Below are 22,550 nucleotides of genomic sequence, written 5' to 3'. Positions count from 1 at the left end.
TGTAAACATGGCGTATCTTCCCTGTCTCTGTCCCCAAGCAAACTGACAGGGAAATACATTGCAAAATCTTTGACAAATCAAGGTCCTTTTCCATCAGGGAGAATTCCTAGTGTTGTCAGCAAAAATGAGGATTCCTCCAAGATGGGCCCCAAGGGCTATTGCAAAGTAGCTAGCTGCTGATGGATGGAGTTTCTCTTGTTGTGTCTGGTGCCAACTGGGGAGAGTCACAAGAGTCATTTCACAACCTGCACCCAGACTGACCAAAATTCAGTCTCGTGAAGGCAAAACTGCCTTGTTCATGAAGTCGCCAGGTTAGTGCGGGGCTGGATCTCACCAGGGAGGTGAGGGGTCAGAGGGTGCCTGAAGCCTGTACATGGAAGCCCTCCAGGAGTGATTAGCACAGATAGATACTCAGAACACACATCCCTCCGGCCACCTATTAGAGGCTTCTGAAAGAAGAGATGGGTACTGAGAGTCAAAATCTAAGAAGTGCCGAAATTTATTCAGTAATCGGTTTCTGAACCACTTACCTAATCTAATGCTTTCTCTGGAGTCCCTGGGTGGTGCAAAGGTTAATGTGCTCACCTGTTAATCGAAAGGTTGGAGATTTGAGTCCACCCAGAGGCACCTGGGAAGAAAGGCCTGGCCATCTACATCCAAAAAATCAACTATTGAAACCCTGTGGGACACAGTTCTATGCTTACACACATGTGATCATTATGAATCCGGAGTCGACTGCAGGGCAACTGGAACTAGAATGCTTTGTCTGACCATATGCTAGGTTAGGACACCTTTTTCTCATTCCCTCCCTTTCTCCCTCCTCCAGCTTCCCCGCCCCCTTCCCGCTTTGCACAGGCTTGTTTCTCACACACACAATGTCATTGCTTGTCATTGCCACCCCCATTCTAGAGATGAAGAAACTGAGTCTCAGGGAGGATGAGAATCAACCTTGTCTCTGGGAAAGCAGCAGAATGCTGGAGTAACTGTAGGAGGGGCGCAGGAAATAAGCTCTGGTGACGGAAGAAGACAAGGCTTGGGTCCGTTTGGGGTATCAGGGTAGCCCTGCCCTAGGCCCTGTGGGGTGAGGGTGCCAATGGTCTGCTCTGGGTCTGTCGCCTCCTCTCTGGCTCCCCTGCCCGCTTTCCCTACGCTAGCCCCCCACGAGGCCGGGGACAGCAGGAGGTAGGTGGGGCCTCAGCAGGGCGAAGATTGTTTGATAAGAATCTATTCCTTCCTCCGCACTCCCGCTTTTCTGAGACCCTCTAATGCCCTCTCCCGCCCCGAGCGTGCTTTCAGGGAAACGGTGGGGAAGAGGCTGCCGGGAAAATGGCGGCCGTGGGCGGGCGCGCGGGGGCTCGTGCCGGGGGAAGTGGTCTGCGCTGGCAGTGGCTGATGGTGGGGAGGGAGCGGAGGAGGGTGGGCAGGGTGTCAGCGCAGCTGTGATAAGGGAGGCAACCACTTTGTTCGCCACCACAGCCCAGAATCTGGAATGGCACGCCTTGGACCCTCGCCCGCCGTCCCAGGCCCACCTGCTCCTTTCGGCCTAAGCCGGCTCCACCGAGAGGGGGGGCCCAAGGCTGAAGCACGCTACGGGGGAAGGGGAGGGGCGTCTTTGGAACCGCCCTCGGTGCCGTGCCTGTGGCGGACACCCCCTCCCCTCAGTGAGTTAGCTCTGAGTGGTCCCTGGGGAGTCCTGCTTCCTGCTCCAGACGCGCTGCGTAAATGCTCCTCCTCCGGCTGTAGCCGGGAGGCCGGGTGGGAGGGAGCCCTTTGTGGCCGTGGCTAGCACACGGAGAGCTGCCACTGGCAAGTACGGGGAGTCAGGTGAGGTGAGGTGAGTTGTTAGCTGCCATAGAGTTGCTCCGACCCACGGCGACCCCATGTGTTACAGAGTAGAACTGTTCCATAGTTCGCCAGGCCTTTCTTCCATGGAGCCACTGGTGGGTTTCAACTGCCACCCTTGAGGTTAGCAGTTGGGTAAAACACTTGCACCACCCAGTCTCCAAGGTGAGTTGAGGGAAGCCTCCTTTTGTTATATGGTGTTAAGATAGGGATCACAATAGAGGGTCCTGAATAGAGCGGGAGAAAATGTAGAGCAAAATTCAAACTCACACACACCCACAAAAAAAGACTTACTTGTTTGACAGAGACTGGAGAAACCCAGAGAGAATCTACATTTCTGTCTTTTGAAGGAGGAGAAGTTAATGTGAGTGATATGTAAAATATTCTGGGAAAAATTGAGGGAGTTTACAGATAAGGAATGCTTGGAACTAGAGAAAAATCTGCCAGTTGATGGTGTGCATTTAAAATAACAATGTAGCCTTTAAGGAACTTAGAGTTGTGTTTATTTATTGAGAACTTCCATAACTATCTCCGTTTGATATCTTTTTTTCCTTTTTTAAAATTGTGTTTTAGGTGAAAGTTTACAGAGCAAAGTGGTTTCTCATTAAACAATTAATACATATATTGTTTTGTGACATTGGTTGCCAACTCCATGACATGTCAACACTCTGTGTTCAGAGAGTGTACTGTAAGAGACTGAAAACACGCCAGTATTGTCACCGAGAGCCCCTTCCTCCGTTGAACCCAACCAGATTACTGCCGCCCAATAAGGCTATTGAGGCAGCCTGGAGTCACAGAAGCAAATTTATTTTGCCAGCAGCTAGCAAAAGGAGACAGTAAGGAATGACTGAAACCTTCAGAGAGAGTGACTCAAGGATTTGCTTACTAGCCAAGTATTTAAGGGTTTCAACAAGGGGAGGGGGGAGGGGTCTTGATGTTTATTCATAAGGTTGGGGGTGGGGGGAGGGCAGAGATTCCTGAGAAGGGGTTGGGTTATGCAAATGCAGGTGCTCGGGCAGGATTTCTTCAAGACGGAAGTCCTTCGGTTCCCCTGGACAGGACTTATTATGGTAGGTGGTGCATGCGCACTGGGTCTCCTCCCCACATCACTCCCCCGCCTTTGGCGGGCATGGGAAGAACAAACAGTAGTTGCTTTTACTTCTTTTGCACGCGCTCTGCTCCCGTGGAGTCCTGTAAGAACTATATTAACAGTTTATTTGCAACATTTCAGTTCCTACCACCCATCAGCCAGTATACTTTGCCCACAGGGCCTGTGTGTTCTGTTCTGATCGCCAACGGGTGGGCCAGGTTGTTTACTCCACTCTCAGTCCTGCTTGTCTCCCCACCTCCCACCTATGTGCAAAGTGTGGGGGGCGTGGAGGGCCAAAAGGCCCTGCTCTAGCCTAGTCCTGCTCCTGTGACTGGAGTTCTGAGAGAGACGGAAGTGTGGTTGAAGTTGAGGCTGTGCCTGTATGTAGGGATTGGGACCTGCAAGGCCTTAGAAGCCATCTTAAGTGGTTTCGTCTATCATAAGAGCCATTGGAGGCCCTTGGGATAGGGGTAGTGAATCAGATTTGCCTTTTGAAAATATCGACCTGGCATAGTGTGGACAAAGGATTGAGGAGGGGTCCCATTAGGAACTATTGGAACAATTTAGATTATTGATTATAGTAGCTTGGTATTAGTGGTGGTGGCGGCGGTGGCAGTTGCCATTAAGTGGGCTTCAACTCAGGGCGGACTTTATAACAACAGAACGAAATATTTTCTGATCCTGTGCCATCTTCATGATCATTGGTATGTTTGAAGCCATTTTTGTGGCTATTGTGTCAGTCCATCTCATTGAGGGTTTCCCTCGCTTATATGGAGGGAATTGGTGTATTTTAGAGTTACTTAGGAGATAAAATCCATAGGACTTGGCAATGGATTGGAATTAGGTGTGAGGGAGAGTGAGGGGCCAAGGATAACCTCTAAGTTTCTAGCTTGTACAGCTGTATATTTGGGAGTACTGTTGGCCTGACTCACAGAACACTGAATACCAGGTTCAGGGATGAAGATCGTGAGTTTGGTCTTAGACATGTGTTTGAGGTGTCTTTGAGATGCTCAAGAGACATCATACAGCTAATCAAGTGGATGGATCTGGAGCTCAGAAGAGGACTCTAGCCTGGAGATGTAAAGTGTGGGCCATATGCAGATAGGTGGTAATTGAAGCCATGTGTGGGGATAAGATGGTCTAGGTTAGAGAGTATCAGAGTGAGAATGTAAGAGAACATAGGAATAAGCCTTGAAAAATGCCAGTATTTAATCTGGAGTAGAGGAGGATCCACCTGCAAAGGAGACAGGTTAAGAGCAGTTGGGGAGGTTTAAAAGAATGTTACGAGGTCATCTACCTGTGCTAAGAAGATATTTTTCTAGTTTACCATGCCACTAAGGGTGAAGCCATTCAAGGGTCCTGGTTTCATGCAGGTTTTCACTTAAATCTCAGGGTTAAAAAATGGTACAGAAGATTATTTGGGAAAATATATGCAAAAATTATCTTTGGGGAAAAAACCATTAGTGTGGTTTTATGCATAAACACACATGTGGTGGCAGGATTCTAAATTTAGAGAATGCAAAACACATAGATTTCAGATTCATCTGCCTTTTCGTTATATTTCTCACCTTTAAGGGCTTTCATACACTGGATGGCAGCTAACAACAATCAACCTATTCTGATACCCTTTTCCATCAGCTGTAATAAAGAAACAAAATCAGGCCTTACCAATGAGAGATTAAGTAAGGCAATACTAAAAACCTTAATTTAAAAAAGACAGACATCCTAATTAACCCCAGAAAAGGTCTAACTTATTTGCAAAGAAAAAAAAAAAAAAAAGAAGTGGAGAAAGTTCTGAATGTGGCTCCCTGGCTCCTAAGGGAATTATTGCTGGCATTCTACTATGCTGAAACACATGCTTCTTACTCCACTCTTTAGTTTCTCCATGTTTCCCTTCTAGTACTATCCATGTTTCCCTGCTTAGTCTTGAGGACACTGTCCCACTGGAATCAAAAGGAAGAATAAGCTCTTCTCTGTCCTGATAGTAGGTTAGTGACTGAAGGAGCAGATGATTCTATAATTGAAATGGCAAGCTGAGATTACTTCTTAAGATAAAACTCTATTATTCCTTGTAAAATCCTCTTCTTAAAAAAAAAAAAAAAACAAGAGCATGGCCCCCGGACACCTTTTAACTCAGTACTGAAGCCACTTCTGAGATTTACCCTTCAGCCAAAGATTAGACTAGCCTATAACGCAGACAGTAACGCACGTATACGAGACTAAATGGGCACACCAGCCCAGGGGCAAGGATGAGAAGGCAGGAGGGAACAGGAAAGCTGGATGAATGGAAATGGGGAATCCGAGGTCAAGAAGGAGAGAGTGTTGACACGTCGGGTTGGCTACCAATGTCACAAAACAATTTGTGTATTAACTGTGTGTTTAATGAGAAACTAACGTGCTCTGTAAACTTTCACCTAAAGCACAATTAAAAAAAAAAAGGTCTTAAATGGAGATAGTTATGGAGATTCTCCATAAGTAAACACAACTTCTTAAAGGTGCTTTATTGTTATTTTAAATGCTCACCATCAACGGGCAGATTTTTCTCTAGTTCCAAGAATTCCTTATCTGTAAGCTCCCTCAATTTTTCCCAGAATATTTTCCGTATCACTCACATTAACTTCTCCATCTTCAAAGAAAGAAATGTAGCTAGATGAAAATTTTTAATATGACATAAAACCTCCAAAGTATGAAAAACAAATCATGTCCCGAAAAAATTAAAATAAAAAAAATCGTGTCTGTTCAGCAGCAGCATGAGACTTTTGTATCAAATTATCACAGAAACAGTTCTTTTCACACTAAGAATGCAGTATCTATAATTATGGGGTAAGGCAACACAAAATAACATACAAGTGGTTCTTGGAACTCCCAAGTTATTTAAGATATCATGACAGTTTATCCAAACTTTTAGTATCTCTGTATTCTCTTAATTATGACAGTTGTATCTTTAGTTTTACCTCACTACTTAATATGTTAACCCAGTATAAAGTGCATTCGCTTTTGAAAACATTTGATTCTATTATAGAAGATAAGTATTTTAATTCAAGTTTGTAGTGTGTAAAACATACACTAAACTTTGAAAGATGTGTTCAGTATAGGCGAGTAGTTAGTAAGTAAAACAAACAAAAAAAAAACCAAAACAAACCCACTGCCCTCGAGTTGATTCCAACTCATAGCAACCCTGTGGGACAGAGTGGAACTGCCCCATACCGTTTCCAAGGTTGTAAATCTTTATAGAAACACAGCGGTACATCTTTTTCCCAAGGAGCGACTGGTGTGTCTGAACCACTGACCTTTCAGTTAGCAGCTGAGCACTTAACCACTGCCCCACCAGGGCTCCTGAGTTAGTAAGTACAGGATATATATGTTAGAAAGAAAGGAATGGAAGGACCAAGCAATACCTAATATTTGTGAAGCATTAAATATTCATGAGCTCCCTGTTCGCAAAATATTCCTTATTTGCAAAATAAATAAGAGGTTCTAAATATGTATGATCCACTAAATGTCACTGAGGCATTGGAGGCACTAAAGCGGGCACTAAACATTAAGATACAGTAAGTATTCATGCGTCTTTAATTTGGCCGTTCTGGCTTCATGTGTGCTCTGCTCAGGCAACGCAAAACCCGTGGCTCTTCGGCAGTCTTGTACGGCAAGCTGCAGCTATTATCCGGCTGTACCGCTTGTTTCTGTGTCTCTCTGAACGAGCACGTTTATGTCACTGGCCAGAGCACCTTCTGTCTGTGGACCGCCTCGCTTGAGCCTCAACTCCGGTTCTTGTAATCGTATCGTCAGCAGAGATAGCCGATGCAGCTGATAACATATGAACACCGTGTACCCCAGACTCAGGAAGTGCGGTCCTTCCACCCCTTGCCCCCTACCCTGAATTTGTTAACTTATCCCATCCTTTTTCTTTCGCTTCTTGCTATGTGTTTAAACTGACTTCATAAAAACTGTGGGTTTCCAACAATAAAAAAAAAAAAAAAGATGCATGTTAGGGGTGACTTGTATCATTGAAGCCAAAGGAAGAGAGACTGTTTTAAGAAGTAGGGAGTGGACTGTCAGCAGTGTCCATTGGTCCCGAGAGGTCAAATAAGACGTGGACTGGTAAATAGGTGTTGTATTAAGGATATGGAGGTCACTGATGACCTGGTTATTGTTGTTAGTTGCTGCAGAGTCAGTTCCAACTCATGGCAACCCCATGCATGCAGAGTAGAACTGCTCCATAGGGTTTTCAAGGCTGTGACCTTTTGGAAGCAGATTGCCAGGCCTTTCTTCCAAGGTGCCTATGGGTGGGTTCAAATTGCCAACCTTTCTACTAGTATTCAAGCGTTTAACCATTTGTGCTACTCAGGGACTCTTTGGTGACCTTAGTCCTGTCTTTTTTCATGGAGTGACAGGGCAGAAATCTATATTGGATTGGACTGGAGTATGGGTAGTAGAGAAAAGAAGGCAAAGAAATGGAAACAAAAAGTATAGAGAATTTTTTCAAGAAGTTTGACTGAAGGGCAGGGAGAAGACAGGATAGTAGCTGGAGTGGGGTAAGTGGTCAAGAGAGGCTTTTTTTTTTTAAGCAGGGAGAAATTTTGTGGCTGTGTAAAGTTCACAGTTAGGGATCGGTTGAGAGTGATTGGTTGCATATGCAGTAGCGAGAAGGGATAAATAATAGTGAACATTTGCTGAGAAAGAGGAGGGGCTGGGACCCAAAGCGTAAGTGGGGAAATTAGTCCTCAGGAGAAGGGAGAGCATGTGTGCAGGTGTCAGTGGGTTTATGTTTGGTGTTGGGAAGATGGGGGAGCGCTCCCTTCTGAAGGCTTCCTTCGCTACATTATTTTCTCTGTAAATGGGAGGCGTGGTCATCTGCATATAGAAGTTTAAAGAGAGTGGAAAAGGTCTGAAACCGCTGTAAGCATGAGAGTGGATTGACTAGAGAAATACAGGACTGCTGAGTACTGTTGACAGCTCATTTCAGGTTGTTAAGTTTATCATGAACCAAGCTGTACTTGTTGTAAATGCTTTTCTAAATGTTCCAATGTTTTATTAAATCCTCAAAGCTGTCCCTCGAGGTAGGTACTATTATCACTCCCTCTTCATGGATGATGAAATGGAGGTACAGCAAGGCTATGTCACTTGTTTAAGGTCACAGAGCTATTAAGGGTTGGAGCCAGGCTTCGAATCCAGACACTCTGACTTCAGATCCCATGATCTTAACCACAACACTAAAATAAGTCCTTAAAAAATTCTGATGAAAAGTGAAGAACAGAATTTCAAATTCTCATGGACTCCAGACTGTCTGGATTCATGGAGATAGAATGAACTGCCGAAACTATTGCTCTGAGATAATCTGTAAACCTTAAACCAGAAATATCCCCTGAAGTCTTCTTAAAACCAAACAGTAGTTTGGCTTAACTAGTAAAAAAATGTCTGCCTTGATCATTGTGCTATTTCAAGATTTATCTGTATGGGATCAAATTTACAACAGTAACTCAAAAGATTAGATAAGAAACTTAGAGGGCTGTGAGTTTATGTTAATGGGGAGGGAACAACTCAGAAAAGGAGGACGAGAATGGAAAGAACGCAATCAGTGTCACTGAACTGTACGTGTAGAAATTGCTGGATTGGTGTATGTTCTGCTGTGTACTTCTCCAACAATAACAAAAAAATAAATTATTAAAAAAAATAGGTCCTCACCCTGGCAGGGAACACAACAGAGAGTTCCGAAAGGAGCGGGAGAAAAGTGTGGAGCAGAAATCAAATTCATGTAAAAAGACCAGACTTAATCGTCTGGCAGAGACTGGAGGAACCTCCGAAACCATGGCTCCTGGACGCTCTGGTAACCCAGAACTGAAACCATTCCCGAAGCCCACTCTTCAGACAAAGGTTAGACAGGACTATAAAACAAAAAATAGTACAGGTAAGGAATGTGCTTCTTAGTTCAATCAGGAACATGAGACCAAATGGGTGGCTTCTTTCCAGAGGCAGGATAAGAAGGCAGGAAGGGACAGGGACTGGGGTGGAAATGGGGTCAGGTAGCTCTCTTCCAAATTTCTTGGCATAGTGAGTACCTCCAGTGCTGCATCTGTTTTTTTGAAATATCTCAGTTGGTATTCTGTCAATTCCTGGAACCTTGTTTCTCGTCAATGCCTTTAGTGGAGCTTGGACTTCTTCCTTCAATACCATTGGTTCTTCATTATATGCTGCCTCCTGAAATAGTGAACATTGGCCTATTCTTTTGGTACAGTGACCCTGTGTATTCCTTTCATCTTCTTTTGATGCTTCCTGTGTCATTCAATATTTTGCTCATAACCCATACCAAACCCACTGCCGTCGAGTGGATTCCGACTCACAGCGACCCTGTAGGACAGAGCAAAACTGCCCCATACAGTTTCCAAGGAGCGCCTTGTGGATTTGAACTGCCAGCTTCTTGGTTAGCAGCCATAGCTCTTAACCACTACGCCACCAGGGTTTCCATTTAGAATCCTTCAAAATTGCAACTCGAAGCTTCAATTTTTTTTTTTTCAGTTCTTTCAGCTTGAGAAATGCTGACCATGTTCTTCCCTTTTGGCTTTCTAACTCCAGGTGTTTGCACATTTCATTATAATTCTTTACTTCGTCTTCTCCAGCCACCCTTTGAAATCTTCTGTTCAGCTGTTTTACTTCATTATTTCTTCCATTTGCTTTAGCTACTCTACATTCATGGGTTAGGTACTCTACATTCAAGAGCAAGTTTAATAATCTCTTCTGACATCCGTTTTGGTCTTTTCTTTCTTACGACTTTGAGTATATCCCATCTAAATTTGGAGACCATTTCTAGGATAGATTTGATGCATTAAACACTAATGACCAAAGACCAGACAAGTTGTGGGATGACATCAAGGACATCATACATGAAGAAAGCAATAGGTCGTTAAAAAGACAGGAAAGAAAGAAAGTCAGTCACTAAAGCCCAAAAAACCAAACCCGCTGCCATCGAGTCGATTCCGACTCGTAGCAACCCTATAGGACAGAGTAGAACTGCTCCATAGAGTTTCCAAGGAGCACCTGGCAGATTCGAACTGCTGACCTCTTGGTTAGCAGCCGTAGCACTTAACCACTACACCACCGGGGTTTCAGACACCATCAAATCCCGGAATCAGGGAGAAGCTGTTTGAGCCCTGGGTTATGGGAGTTTTAATTTTCCTTCTTTCTACTTTGCTGTATTTTCCAGGTTTTCTATAGAGAGTATGTGTAACTTTCATTTTGAGGGGGGAATGAAGTTAACTTCTCTAAAATAAAAAAGTCAGACTAGACAGGAGACAGAGATCTAAGATTTAGTGCTTTTGAATGTACTACAGCAAATGATTAAGTGCTTGACTACTAGCCAAAAGGCTGGCAGTTCAAATGCACCCACAGGTACCTCAGAAGAAAGGCCTGGCAATATGCTTCCAAAAAGTCACAGCCTTGAAAACACTATGGAACAGTTCTGCTTTGCACACACAAGGTTGCAGTGAGTCAGAATCGACTGGATGACAATGAACAACAACATAGCAAAACCTATGGCCACCCTACAATCCATCTAACAATTCCATCCCTAGGTATATATACCCAAGAGAAATAAAAGCATGTGTGTATACAAAGACTTGTACAGAAATGTTCATAGCATCTGTAGTCATGATCACCTCAAAACGGAAACAACCCAAATGTGAATTATCAAGTGAGTGGATAAACAAACTGTGGTACATCCATTCAGTGGAATGCTACTTAGAAATAAAAAGAATAAATTATTGATGCACACACCAACATGGGCAAACCTCAAAACAGTTACGCTGAGTAAAAGACCAAAACAAAACAAACCCACATACTGTATGATTCCATTTCTATAAAATTTTGGAAAATGCAACTTAATGTATATTTACAGTTACATTAATGGTTACGTGTGGGGGTGGAGATTAACTGGGAAAGGGAGCAAGGGAGCCATCGAGGTGATGGAAATGTCCTGTATCTGGACCTGGATAGTAGTTACACAGGTGTGTACATATGTAAAAGTTCATCAGTCTATACGTTTAAGATTTGTGCACTTTACTGTGTGAAAATTGTTATTGTTGTTGTTAAGTGCTGTCGAGTTGGTTCCAACTCATAGTGATCCTGTGTACAACAGAACAAAACACTGCCTGGTCCTGTGCCATCCTCACAGTCATTGTTCTGCTTGAGCCATTGTTCCAGCCACCGTGTCAGTCCATCTCATTGAGGATCTTCCTCTTTTTCGCTGATCCTCTGTCATGGATTGAACTGTGTCCCCCCAAAATATGTGTCAACTTGGTTAGGCCATGATGCCCAGTATTGTGTGGCTGTCCTCCATTTTGTGATTGTAATTTTATGTTAAAGAGGATTAGGGTGGGATTTTAACACCACCCTTACCCAGGTCCCATCACTGATCCAATGTAAAGGGAGTTTCCTCAAGAGATAAAAAAGGAAAGGGAAACAAGCAGAGAGTTGGGGACCTCATACCATCAAGAAAGCAGCGCCAAAAGCAAAGCACATCCTTTGGACATGGGGTCCCTGCACTCGAGAAGCTCCCTGACCAGGGGAAGATTGAGGACCAGGGCCTTCCTCCAGAGCCGACAGAGAGAGAAAGCCTTCTCCTGGAGCTGATGCCCTGAATTTGGACTTCTAGCCTACTAGACTGTGAGAGAATAAACTTCTGTTTGTTAAAGACATCCATTTGTAGTATTTCCATTACAGCAGCACTAGATAACTAAGACACCCTCTACTTTACCAAGGATAATGTCCTTCTCCAGGGACTGATCCCTCCTGATAGCATGTCCAAAGTATGTGATATGTAGTCTTGCCATCCTTGCTTCTAAGGAGCATTCTGGTTGTACCTCAATAAAAAGGTTAAAGATTCAGCTGTTTTTTTTGGTCTCTTTTCTCCTTACCTTAACCCTTCCCTATTCTCCTCCTTTCCACCCCTCTCTCTTCTTTCTTTCTTGTATCATTTTGGGAGACAGTTGATAGTGAGTCCAAGGCACTGTTGCTGATTCTGCCCAAATCCTGCTAATCAAATGTTCACACCGTCCTCAAATAGAAAATGCAGACGACAGCTTATTCAGGAAAGTGTGGTATAAGAAGTCTGCGGTTAAAGCAGCGGTCCTGGGAGTGAGCACTTCTTCCTCTTCCGTTGCATTTGGATTAGATATGTGTTTTGGGGCCATCACTTCTGCTGTGGTATTTCTCTAAGAGCTGGTGTCTTTGGAGTTGGACTTGCCTTTGATTCCTTGCTCCACCACTTAATAGTTGTTTGACCCTAGGAAAATGACTTAACTTCTGTAATCCTCTATTGTCTCATCCAGGGCATGGGTGTAATATGTAATAATCCCTACCTTCTAGGTTTGTTTTAAGAATCCATTGAGATAACACAGGTGAAGCAAAGAGAGGCCACTTAATTTTGCTTGGCTCTCTTATTTCCGCACAGGATTGGGAACCTGTGACCTTTGGACCTCAGGTGACATCTGGCTCTACTCCATTGGGTATTAACTTTTCCTATCATTATTTCAGGAGCACCTAGGTGGTGTAAATGGTTAAGCGCTCAGCTAAGAACTGAAAGGTTGGCAGTTCAAACCTATTCCGAGGCACTTCAGAAGAAAGGCCCAGTAATCTTCCAAAAGGCCACAACTGTGAGAACCCTATGGAGCAGTTCTACTCTGCACACATGGAGTTGCCGTGAGTCAGAATTGACTCAATGGCAACTGTTTATTTTTTTGGTTTATCATTATCCCGCCACTTCTCTATCAGTTTGTCATACTGTGGTTGCTTGGGTGTTGCTGTGGTACTGGAATCTATGCCACCAATATTTCAAATACCAGCTGGGTGACCCATGGTGGGCAGGTTCCCGTGGAATTTTCAGACTAAGACCACAAAGAAGGCCTGGCAATTTACTTCTGAAAATCAGCCAATGAAAACCTTATGGATCACAATAAAATACTGTCCGACTGGCTTGCTTTGGGTATATCATTAGGAGGGGTCAATCGCTGGAGAAGAACATCATGTTTGGTGAAGCAGAGGGCCGACGAGGGTGTGGGAGAACCTTAGTGAGATGGATTGTCACAATAGCCGCAATGATGGACTTGAACATTCTAGCGATTGTGAGGATGATATAGGACCAGGCACCTTTTCGTTCTGTTGTGCATAAGGCTACCATGAGTTAGAGTTGACTCGATGGCATCTATCTGTCCCCATCCCTCCCTCCCTCCCTCCCTCCCTCCTACAACTACTAATAGGAAGACATACTTGCAATGTGACTCTTAAACTTGTGCTTGAGCTCACATAGCCTCTTCCATCCCAAAGAAGAGTAGAGAGGGATTTTTTGCTGCCCATCTGCAACATTTCTGAGTGGTCAACTTGAGACAGCTAGTTTTTGCTATCCTGTTACAGAAGTGAGGACAGGAGAGGAATCTTGACTTTGTCAAGACCCTATAGTTAGTGATGGATCTGGTACTGACAATGTTCTGTATTTTATTTCTTGGGGGCATAATATGGCATTGAAGATTCCTAAGTAAATAAAAATGAAAGTATGATTTTCCCCCTACCCCAGACTCCACCAGACAACTCATTCTACCACATAGAAATGACCATGAATGTCAACCATAACGTGAGTGTCCATGTATTTCTCTTCTTGCTGATCTATTTTTGAGACCTTTTTAATGCTAGCTATGTTGTCTCTTTTGGGAAACCCTCGTGGTGTAGTGGTTAAGAGCTATGGCTGCTAACCAAAAGGTTGGCAGTTTGAATCAACCAGGCACTCCTTGGAAACTCTATGGGGCAGTTCTACTCTGTCCTATAGGGTCTGTATGAGTTGGAATTGACTCGATGCCAACAGGTTTGGTTTTCTGGTTTTATGTTGTCTGTTTTAGGAATGGATCAGTGGCAATAGAACTGATGTTTGTTAAATGATTGCTCTGTGTCAGGCCCAGGGCTAGTGTTTTATGAGGGATCTAAACAACCCTGTGAAATAGGTACCACTATCGGATTTTGAAGATGAGGAAATTTGACTTTTGCAGGAGAGAATTCATTTCTAGACACTCACCCAGCTGATATGTGGCAGAACCAGTATTCCCTATCCCGATCCATTGATCTTATTTTTTGCATTATTTTTAATAAAGAACAAGTAACGCATAGAGCAGCCTTTCTCTGCCTCAGTATCGTTGCAGTCTACATGAACTAAGGTGTCTGCCTGAAACCAAAACCATTCAGCTTAACCATAGAAGCAAATCAAACACTGATGGTCCATAATCTCAGAGCAAGCTTTGGCCAAACATCTATCCACCCACCCACTCATTTGTTCATTTATTCAACAAATATTTATTGAGCACTGACCATATATGCAAGGTATTGTGTGAGATGTGACTGTTGACCCCAGAGTGGAACCAATTATCTTCCATAGATGAAACACGACTCCATAAAGGGACCTGTGTTAGGAGTGAACAGCTTTGGGGTTAGGGTAGGAAGGATTGTGGCAGATCCATGGGATCCTGGGGAGCTCATTAATCCCCAAGAGGATTGCTGGTTTTCAGCCCCAGGCAGCAGCATCTTGGGAGCCTGCCCTAGAGGTGGTGCTCTGAAGGATCCCAGGCCCAAAGTGTGCCCCCTCCAGCTCTCTTCCTTTCCACTCCCTGAACTCCGGGGTCTCAGATGGTCATGTTTGTTTCTGTATTCAAAACCTACCTTATAGTGTATGTTTATTTCCATCCATGCTGTAAGGACATCTTGTTTATTTGGGATGGTCATCCTTCAGACTGGAACTTCTTACCACATAAGAGGCGCTGTCAGGACACAAAGTGTATCTGGGTTTCCTTCTGAGGTGATGGAAATGCTCTGGAACTGGATAGAGGTAGTGGTTGCACAACATTGCGAATGCACTAAATGCCACAGAACTGTGTACTTTAAAGTGGTTAATTTTATGTTATATGGATTTCACTAAGAAAAAAATAATTTCTGTAAACACTTCTCTCAAGGTTTGCATTCTGTCCCTCTTATGGCTGTAGGCTGGTTCACTTAACCACGCATTACCCTTGATGCTCTTTCTGACCAGTCCTCCCCCTATATTTCCTGCCTCGAAAACTGACTGAACTGAAGATGAGTCCCTTCCTCTCTTGCCCTTAACAATGGTTTCATGTCAGAGAGTTCTGCCTTCCTGGATAGTGTGCACCACATCCTCCAAGACACCGGACTTTTCTTTGATTTACTACACTCTCTTTCCCACACACACACACATATAATTTTTTAAAAACCACTAGGGCAGTGTTAGGTCCTTGGGCGGGGAAGCCCTTTGTGCTAGACTATTTACGTAAAGGTTGGCAGTTTGAATCCACCCAACAGTTCCACAAAAGAAAGGCCTGGTGATCTACTTACAAAAATATTACAGCCAAGAAACTCTCTGGAGCAGTTCTAATCTGTAACACTTGGGGTTGCTATGAGTCAGAATCAACTTGATGGCAATGGGTTTGGTTTTTTGGTTTAGGGCAAGGTTGGGAAATAGGAAGGTCTTTAAATATACCATTTGGGGAAAGGTACTTAATTTCTCTGAGTAGGGGTTTCTTCATCTGTTACATGGATCACAAGGGTACAACTTCACTGGGTTGTTCTGATGAGTAAATGAGAAAATGCCTATAAACCAAGTTGAATCCTCAGCATAGAATGTTCTCTATAAATGCTGGCCATTATTATTACTGTCTGATAAATGACCTGATGTGGAGAAGTGTAGACTGAGTGGAGAAAATGAGACAGAACCTAGAATCGGTAATTAATAATGAAACAAAAAAAATATTTTCCTGTAAACCCATTTGCTTTATGCATGTTGAGAGAGTCCAGGCTGGGTCTGGGATGCTTGAGACCACCTCAGAAAACATTCTATGTCAGAGTCTTCTCCACAAAGAGCATTGACATGAGGAGAGGGTGGTAAGGGAACTAACATTTTCTGAATACCTACTATGTCCCTGACACTGTGTCAGTGTGTCACCAAGGTTTCTAGTTTAATGCTCTCAATGATATTGTGAGGCAAGAGCCATAATCCTAACTTTATTGATAATGAAGCTGAGCCTCAGACAGGTCCTGAAGGTTTTCATTGCTAAAAGGCAGAGGCTGCATGCAAATCCCAGGAGTGCCAATCTCCAAAGCCCATGATCCTCTTCTTTTCACCATGATGAGGGGCTTGCAGAATCGCTCAGGCATGTAGCCAAATTTTATTTCCTTCACTTGGATAATCCCTATCTCCAATCATGATTTAAGGAAGGCAAAGGACAGACACCCTGGCCAAGGTCAGCGGTCAGCAAAGGGACAGCAGTACCTGGCAGGGCAGCAGCACAGACATTTGGGTGTGTACACCCAGTCACACACATATGCACAAAAATACGCACCCCAGCAGTGATCTCTTTCCTCTCACATCTAACTCTACCCAGAAGAGTTTGCTGGGAGGTAAGGTGGGCAAACCACCCATACCCCCCAAGCACTAAGTCAGGGCACTCATTTTATTTTTGTTGGTGTGATTGTTGTTGAGGATATGCACAGCAGAATATACACCAATTCAACAATTTTCTGCATGTACAATTCAGTGACATTGATTACATTCTTCAAGTGGTGCAACCATTCTCACCCTCCTTTACCGGGTTGTTCCTCCCCATTAACATAAACTCACTGCCCCTCAAGTTTCCTATCTAATCTTTCAAGTTGCTGTTGTCAATTAAATCCTATATAGATAGTTGCTAAAAGAGCACAGTTCTCAAGGCAGATGAGAACTAGTTAAGCTAAACTATTGTTTCGTTTAAAGAAGATTTCAGGGGATATTTTTGGTTTAAGGTTTAAAGATTACCTCGGGGCAATAGTTTCCAGGGTTAAACTAGCCTTAATGGGTCCAGAAAGTGTGGATTCCATGAGAAAATGAAATTCTGTGGGATTCATTTTAGACTGTGGACATGAGCTACCTGGCAGGATCAGGCGGAAAGTTCATAGTCATGATAATCTTGGCCTTATGGGGTCCCTACTGATGCCTTGTGCCAGTGGTTCTCAGAGTGTGGTCCCTGGTCCAGCAGCATCAGTATCGCCTGGGGACTTGTCAGAGATGGACATTCTCAGGTCCTACCCCAGACCCACTGAATCAGACACTCTGGGGAGGGTCCCAGCAACCTGTGCTCTAACAAGACCTCCAGGTGATTCTGGAGTGTTTGAGAAACACTGGCTTATGCGTGGATTCTTTGATTCAACCATTCATTTCTTCATGCATTCGTTCATTTATCCAGCAATAAAGGAGATAACTAAAGTGGGGACAATCCTATCTGTAAACATGGCGTATCTTCCCTGACTCTCTCCCTAAGCAAACTGACAGGGAAATACATTGCAAAATCTTTGACAAATCAAGGTCCTTTTCCATCAGGGAGAATTCCTAGTGTTGTCAGCAAAAATGAGGATTCCTCCAAGATGGGCCCCAAGGGCTATTGCAAAGTAGCTAGCTGCTGATGGATGGAGTTTCTCTTGTTGTGTCTGGTGCCAACTGGGGAGAGTCACAAGAGTCATTTCACAACCTGCACCCAGACTGACCAAAATTCAGTCTCGTGAAGGCAAAACTGCCTTGTTCATGAAGTCGCCAGGTTAGTGCGGGGCTGGATCTCACCAGGGAGGTGAGGGGTCAGAGGGTGCCTGAAGCCTGTACATGGAAGCCCTCCAGGAGTGATTAGCACAGATAGATACTCAGAACACACATCCCTCCAGCCACCTATTAGAGGCTTCTGAAAGAAGAGATGGGTACTGAGAGTCAAAATCTAAGAAGTGCCGAAATTTATTCAGTAATTGGTTTCTGAACCATTTATCTATACTAGAACATGAGCTACTGGAGCAGGCACAAATAGGAGTCCTGATTCCATGGCTGCTGTTAGAATACCCTACTACCCTAATGACAAGGCTGTTTTCCTGAGCTGAGCTCATAGTTCCAGGTTGTCTTCGCTCAGGATGAATTCTCTTGCAGCAAATCCCACCGCCCCTGCATATGACCTGAAAGTAGTCTGGTGTCAGACCTCCGCACCAGTTCACCCAACGTGCCCTGACTCAAGCAGTGAACACAGTGAACGCAGCTTGAGTTCCTTCCTGGAGGCTCCTCAGCCTCTACTGCCAAGTAGACGGTAGACTTCCTTTGGGCCCATTTCACCAGTTACTTCACCAGACATGTTCCAGGGATGATGCCCCATACCCACCCCAAGTAAAGGAATCATGAGTACCTTTCAAGAGGCTTCCAGCCCACTCACAATGGGACCTCTGCAAGGTTCCCCCGCAGGCCTTCAAATCTGCCTTCCCAGTAGAATCCTGAGTAGGGGCATATAAACCAACCCCTAGGGGGAGACAGATTTGTGCTACCCAAGCAGATTTTTGACCTCAGCTATGCAGAAGACCTTGGTAAATTTAGCAGAAGAATGTCCTCCCCCCGGGGGTCAGACTGTCAGCATTCCCCAGGCCGTGCCCCCCTCTTCCCTCTGCACATCCCAGCCCCAGCCTGCTTGGTCCTGACCGCGGGGACTTTAGCTTCTGTGTAAAGCTCCTGAAACTCAGAGTGGGAGAGGGGACAGGTTCTAAGAATGTCCGTGTTTGGGCTCGACCTTGGACAAAAAGAGAGATCCCAGAAGGACAGTTTACCTAAGGCAAATGTAGGACAGCAAGCCAAGATCAGTTGGAAAAAACAGGGCCTTGTTTACCTTGATTCAGGAGGCGATTATGAGCCGCACAGGCAAGGGCTATGCTGCTTCTTAAGTTCACGTGTATTTACAAGGGAGGTGAAGTGGGGCTATGGGGAGGGAGGGACCAAAGCAAAAACCATTGCCCATGAGTTAATTCCAACTCATGGTTACCTCATGTGTTACAGAGTTGGACTGCTCCATAGGGTTTTCTTGGCTGTAATCTTTACAGATTTTTTAAAAATTAAAAAAAAAAATTTTTAATCTTTACAGATGCAGATTGCCAGGTCTTTCTTTCACAGTGCTGCTGGGTGGGTTCAACTGCCAAACTTTAGGTTGGTTGTCAAGTGCAAACCATTTGTGCCATCCAGGGACCTGTAGGGAGGGAGAAGGGTAGGGAACGTTGAATCTGTACCCTGGGCTTAACACTTGTGGGTGTGGACTCGAATTTTTTTTTGGAATTTAAATTTCAGGGCCAAGTTAGGATTCCACAGTTGCTAGTTGTGGCATTGGGGAGTGGAACCTTGACTACTGCAATCTGTTGCGATCCATCTTAGGGTGAAGTAAGCAGTCATATAGGCATGGGTCAGCGTCTTGATTCAGTCTTAATTAGCTCTCTGACTTTGAACATGACAACCTGTCTGAGCCTCATGTGACATGGAGAGAGTAATAATAAGATATTATTACTGTCTAGCTAATAGTGCTGTGGCGATTTGCTATTTGATACACGTAGCAAGCTGGAACAGTATGTTTCTCATATTTAATAAATTCCAAAGTCACCCACTAATATTCATCAACTTTCAGTTGATCCATCTCCCAGATAGCAATCATCTTCATATCAATGCTGGCACCCCCACAATTGCCAGGTGGCAGTGCAGATACAATTTCCTACGTCTTGTAAACGTTTGTGTTGCCAGGCCAAGTGAGTCCCTGCCTGGTGCACGGTAAGGCCAAGAGACAAGACGTGCTGAGTTTTGAGGAAAGAGAAAGCAGTTTATTGCAGTGCAGCAATGCAAGGAGCCAGGGGGCTTACCCAGATCTGACTCCCTGAGCAGGGGTTACATTACAGTCTTACAGTCTTTGTTGGTACTCTAATTTAGGAAGTTATACATATTTATCAATTTCTTTGGAAATCTCATACATAGGTAATTTGGGTACAGCTCGGCCGGACTGCACATGTTCCACAGGCCATATCTGGTTCAGGCTGGTGCTTGTCTACCACTCTGGCCTTGGTTTCTTGAAACACCTGGTATTTTTCTGCAAAACAAGCTAACAAAGTAGTTAAGCAAGGGGCATGGGGGAGGGTGGATAAGAAACAGAAATACACTGGGGTGATTAAGAAACAGAGAGACACTGGGGTGATTGAGGCATAGCCCTCAGCTTCCATTCAAGGTTAGATAAGAAACAGAAATACACTGGGGTGATTGAGGTGCAGGCCTCGGCTTTGTTTGCACTTAGACCTGAATTTAGCAAGATAAGGAAGAGACTATGAGAAAATGGCATGGCTTTGCAGAAAGAAAGAAGAGGAACAACACAGGGAAGGGGCGAGGCAAGGACACCCCCAGAGTCCACTGGGGCCTAGGCTCCCTTCCTGAAAGGAGGGCAAAATGGCTGGGAGGCCAGCAGGACAGTGACCACTGTCCAGCCACTCCCACTTCTAGCCTGGCTCAGGTGCACTACATCACAGCATCCAGCTTTCATCTTATGGCAGCAACGACCTCCCTCTGGTGAGGTTTTAACCCATCACCTCCACAGATACGTGACAGGCAGGAATGTTCTGGAAATCACCCCACAATCCCAAGGTTTTAGTACCTCTGTCATAACTGATAAAGGCTAGTCATGCTGTACATGTGAGTACATGTTTATGATCCAATTCCTATTTCATCCAACTGAAATAGGGCTTTTTCAGCAAAAAATGTGTTTTCTCCAAGATGGGGAGCCCTTGGGTGATGCAAATGATTAATGCACTTGGCTGCTAGCTGAAAGATTGGAGGTTTGAGTCCACCCAAAGGATCCTTGGAAGAAAGGCCTGGTGATCTACTTCCAAAAAATCAGCCACTGAAAAACCCTATGGAGATCAGTTCTACTTTGACACACATGAGGTCGCCATGAATTGGAATTGACTTAATGGCAGCTGGTTTGGTTTTGTTTTTCTTCAAGATGGGCTTCAAGGGCCATTGTAAACCATCTCTGCTGATGGAATAAAAACCTCACCTGCCCAGTCTCCCACCCTATCATGATCTACCAGTGAGATCTCTATTTTCTGGGTATTTTTATCAGATTCCAGACAACTATTTCCCAATGGTCCTCTTCACAGAGAGACCCCAATTCAGTGCCCAGAATGGAAGGCACGGTTGTGGAAGGGAGCCTAGCTCTAAGTCCTATAGGGGAAAGAAGGTCTGAGGTCTCCTAAAGGATGCTGTCCTTGGACTCTGGAGTAGACAGTGTCCAGCAGCTATGGGACAAAGGTACTCAGACCCTGCATCCTTGCAGCCTCAGGGTGAGGAGGTGGGTGCTCATGAGAGACTGAGCCCAGCAGTCACCTTCATTCATTTATAACCACATACTGAGTGGCTGCTGTGGGCTAGGCAGTGTGCCAGGAAGGATGATAATGCCTGCATTTCCCAGAGGCTTAGCCAACTCTTGCTGCTCTTCCTGATCGTATTAGTTTCCTGTGGCTGCTGTAAGAAATTACTGAATATTTGGTAGCTTAAAACTTTTTAAAACAACAGGAATTCATTCTCTCACAGTTCTGGAGGCCAGAAGTTCAACACGAGTTTCACAAAGCCAAAATCAAGGTGTCAGCAAGGCTGTGATCACTCCAGAGGCTCTAAGGGGGAATTCATTCCTTGGCTCTTCCAGCTTCTGGTGGCTGCCAGCATTTCTTGGTTTGCGGCTGCCTTACCCAAATCTATACCTTCATGGTCACAATGCCTCCCCCTCTTCTGTGTGCCAAATCTATCTCTGCTTTTCTGTTATAAGAACACTTGTGATGGCATTTCAGTCCCATTGAATAATTCAGGATAATCTCCTCATCTCAAAATCTTTAATTTAGTTACATCTGTAAAGACTCTTCCAAATAAGATAACATTCACAGGTTCCAAGGATTAGGATATGGACATATCTTTGGGAGCCATTATCTCCCTATCACACTGAATGAATATCTACAGGTTACTGAGAGGACAACATCCTGGATGACCTGCTTCTCTCCCTTCCTTCATCAAGGCCCACTGCAGGAAGGGTCCATCAGAGAGAACAGGCCATCCACCTCCCAGTAGTCCACCCCTGTAAATGCTTCCCCACCCAATGCATCATCCCCACAGCTCCCTGGCTCATTTTTCCTGAAGCTGCCTCTGCTCTCATCATCCAGACATTCTAGAGTTCTAGAGGCATCTCACTGCCTACCAACAAAAATGGAACAGAGAATAGAAAAACAATAGAATCAACAAAACCAAAAGTTGGTTTTTTAAAAGAATCAACAAAATTGACAAACCGCTGGCCATATTGACAAAAGAAAAACAGGAGAGGATGCAAATAACCCAAATAAGAAATGAAATGGGGGACATTGCAACAGACCCAACTGAAATAAAAAGGATCATAACAGAGTACTATGAAAAACTATACTCCAATAAATTTGAAAGCCTAGAGGAAATGGACAAATTTGTAGAAACACACTACCTACCAAACTGAAGTTGAAAATCTGAACAGACTCATAACAAGAGAAGAGATTGAAAAGGTAATTAAAAAACAACAACAACAACAAAAAAGCCCTGGCCCAGATGGCTTCACTGGAGAATTCTACCAAACATTCAGAGAAGAGCTTATACCAGTACTACTCAAACTATTTCAGATCATAGAAAAGGAGGGGATACTTCTGAATTCATCCTATGAAGCCAGCATAACGCTGATGTCAAAACCAGGCAAAGACACGA

The 22,550-nt window shown here is 44.3% G+C and overlaps 1 protein-coding gene across 1 annotated transcript in view; it reads left to right on the top strand.

Annotated features, from left to right (window-relative positions):
- The first annotated feature begins 2,861 nt into the window (after nt 1-2,861).
- Nucleotides 2,862-22,550, top strand: part of ARMCX4 (armadillo repeat containing X-linked 4) — a 68,631-nt gene continuing 48,942 nt past the window's right edge. The window contains exon 1 of the mRNA XM_049872739.1: nt 2,862-2,912. The gene's annotated coding sequence lies outside the window, so the exon portion shown is untranslated. The remainder of the gene's footprint in view (nt 2,913-22,550) is intronic.

The sequence above is a fragment of the Elephas maximus genome, chromosome X (assembly GCF_024166365.1).
Source record: "Elephas maximus indicus isolate mEleMax1 chromosome X, mEleMax1 primary haplotype, whole genome shotgun sequence".
Classification (NCBI taxonomy): Eukaryota; Metazoa; Chordata; class Mammalia; order Proboscidea; family Elephantidae; genus Elephas; species Elephas maximus.
The sequence above is the reverse complement of the archived record's forward strand: the minus strand, read 5'-3'. Positions and strand labels throughout refer to the sequence as shown.